Source organism: Pyrgilauda ruficollis, unplaced genomic scaffold, assembly GCF_017590135.1.
Source record: "Pyrgilauda ruficollis isolate IOZ18807 unplaced genomic scaffold, ASM1759013v1 scaffold295, whole genome shotgun sequence".
NCBI lineage: Eukaryota > Metazoa > Chordata > Aves > Passeriformes > Passeridae > Pyrgilauda > Pyrgilauda ruficollis.
In genome coordinates, this window is record NW_024524322.1 from 101198 (window position 1) to 103992 (window position 2795).

Sequence of the window (2795 nt, forward strand, 5' to 3'; positions counted from 1 at the left end):
GGACAAGAGAACAGGTGGGGGGACAGGGGAGCAGGTGGGGGGAAGAGGGGAACAAGTGGGACATGGGACAGAGGGGGACAGGGGAGGACAGGGGGGCAGGTGGGGACATAGGACGGGTGGGCACAGGGGACAGGAGGGGGAAAAGGGGGACACGGGGCAGGTGAGGACAGGGGTGCAGGTGGGACCGGTGGGGGACATGGGGTGCCCCAGATGGGGACGGGGGGGACAGGCAGGAGGACAGGGGACAGGCGGGGACAGGTGGCTGGGGGGGATCAGAAGCGGGGTGGCAGCAGCTGGGGGGATGAAGCCGGGATCCAACACCCCCCGAGAGCCGCCGGTGACCGAGGGCAGCCGCTCCGGTCCCCCCGCGTGTCCCCCGTTGTCCCCCCCGCCGTGACGTCACCAGCCGCCTCCCGGGACAAGTAACCGGGAACAGGCCGGGCTGGAACAGCCTATCCTGGATTACTTGAACCGGGCCGCGGCCGCCGCACCCCCGCCGTCACCCCCGGCTCCCTCCGTCCCCGCCGCTCCCGCCGTCCCCGCTCCTCTCCGCTCCCCCGGCGGCGCCTCCGGTGAAGGGGGGGGGCGGGGCCGCGGCTGCGGAACGGAGGCCTGAGGGGGGCGGGGCTGAGGGGGAGCCTTGAAACAGGCGGAGGGCGCTGATTGGATGGGCGGCGAGGGGGCGGGACCGCGGCTGTGTTTACCTCGCGCGGGGCGGCCGAGGCCACGCCCCTCGCACTGGAGAGGGCGGGGCTTTGCTAAGCCACGCCCATGCGTGGCTAAGGGGCGGGGCTTGGGCGGGGTTTCCTTCAGCCGCTTTTCAGCGCTAAACATTGTGAAATTAATTATGTTCAATTAGAAAAAGAATCCCTTTCGCCCGGATTTATGAGCGGGAACCCCAAATCCCTCCCGTTTCGGCCCCAAATTCCTTCTTTTTTATCGCATTTCCAACTAATTCACCTCAAATTCCCAACCCTCACCCAAATTTCTCCTTTTTAAATTGTGTTTCTACCTAATTCACCTCAAATTCCCAACCCTCACCCAAATTCCTCGTGTTTCCACCCATAACTCCTTCTTTTTTATCACATTTCCACCTAATTCATGCCAAATTCCCAACCCTAACCCAAATTTCTCCTGTTTCCACCCCCAATTCCTTGTTTTTCTTCCCATTTCCTCCTAATTCACCTCAAATTCCCCCCCCCGATGCAAATTTTTCACGTTTCCACCCACAATTCCTTCTTTTTCATCCCATTTCCACCTAATTCACTTCAAATCCTTAACCCAAATTCCTTTTTTATCGCATTTCCACCTAATTCACCTCAAATTCCCAATCCTAATCCAAATTCTTTCTTTTTTCCTCGCATTTCCCCCTAATTCACCTCAAATTTCGTACCCTAACCCCAATTCCTCCTGTTTCCACCCCCAATTCCTTCTTTTTTATCACATTTCCACCTAATTCTCCTCAAATTCCTAACCCTCACCTCATTTCCTACTTTTTTCCATCCTGACTCACCTCAAATCCCACCCGCTCCACACAAATCCCTTTGGTTTCCCCAAAATTCCTATTTCCCCCCAATAAATCCCGCCTATTTCACCCCAAAACTCCTCGTCTTTCACCCCAATTTCCTCTTTCTTCACGCAAATTCCTCCCGTTTTCCCTCAGTTTTCCACAGAATTTCTTTTTCTTGGGTTTTGGGGTTATTTTAAAGGAAAATCTGTAGGAATGCAGAGGAATCCCCCGGCACCCGCTGCCCAATTTGGGGGCGGTTTTAATTGCTTTTCAATTACGGAACGAAACTGCCAGAGCCAGTTCCGGGGACAACTGGGACAAACTGGGACAAACTGGGACCGGACTGGGACCGGACCGAAGCCCCGCCCCCGCCAACATCCGGGCACCTCGAGCCGCAGCCCCGCCCACCTCCCCTGCATCACCATTGGTCGCTGATGTATGACGTCATTTATGGGCGTGGCGAAGGCGGGGAGGGGGCGGGGCGCGCCGCCCTTTCCAGGGAGCCCCAAAATCTCCCCGAGCTCGGGCGCGTCCCTCCCCGGGACCCCCGAGCGGATCCCCGGCAGCGCCGCGGGGCTGTCCCGGCGTGTCCCTGCTCGGGATACCGGCCCCGGACCCCAAACCGCCGGTGCCACCACCCCAGACCCCCAATGCCGTGACCCCAAATCCCCCCCAGTTGCTGTGACCCCAAACCCCTCAGTGCTGCCACCCCAAACCCCCCCAGTACCGTGACCCCCCCTCCCAAATGGGGCCACTTTGGGTCCCCCCAAATCCATCCCAGTGAACCCAAAACGGATCCAGCCCCTCCCTGGAGCTGGCCCCAGTGTGTGGGGGATGGGAACTGGGAATCCATGGAATTCCTGGGAAAAGGGGAAATTCCTGGGCAGCCAAAGTTTTATTTCTAAAACAATTTTTATTTATTTTTTTTATTTCGAAATCAGAAAGCCGCAGAGAAGGAAATTCCCGGCGGAAATTCCGCTGCGTTTGTCGGGAACTGCTGCCCCGGGACCCCTCTGAGGGGCGATTTGGGGTTCTGGGAAACCCCAGAACTGCTGGGAATGCTGGGAACGCCTCTGTCCCCAAAGCCTGGCCCACGGCCAGAGCCTGGCAGCAAACCTGGCTTCTATCGGGAATGAAACCTGGCTTTTATCGGGAATTAAACCTGGCTTTTATCGGGAATTAAACCTGGCTTTTGTTGGGAATTCCCAATTGGAACATTCCTGAATTAGGGAAAACCCCAAACAGCAAAGTCCTGGCTTTTGTTGGGAATTAAACCTGGCTTTTA

General features: G+C 57.4%; 1 protein-coding gene and 1 long non-coding RNA gene across 2 annotated transcripts in view; one reads left to right on the top strand and one right to left on the bottom strand.

Moving 5' to 3' along the window:
• The first annotated feature begins 184 nt into the window (after window positions 1–184).
• Window positions 185–2575, top strand: LOC121356363. Its single transcript, XR_005955546.1, has 3 exons — window positions 185–572; window positions 1710–1946; window positions 2452–2575. It is a non-coding gene; the product is annotated as an uncharacterized LOC121356363 (long non-coding RNA).
• SLC11A2 (solute carrier family 11 member 2) overlaps window positions 2477–2795 on the bottom strand; it is a 38457-nt gene continuing 38138 nt past the window's right edge. Inside the window, exon 18 of the transcript XR_005955543.1 lies at window positions 2477–2785. The gene's annotated coding sequence lies outside the window, so the exon portion shown is untranslated. The remainder of the gene's footprint in view (window positions 2786–2795) is intronic.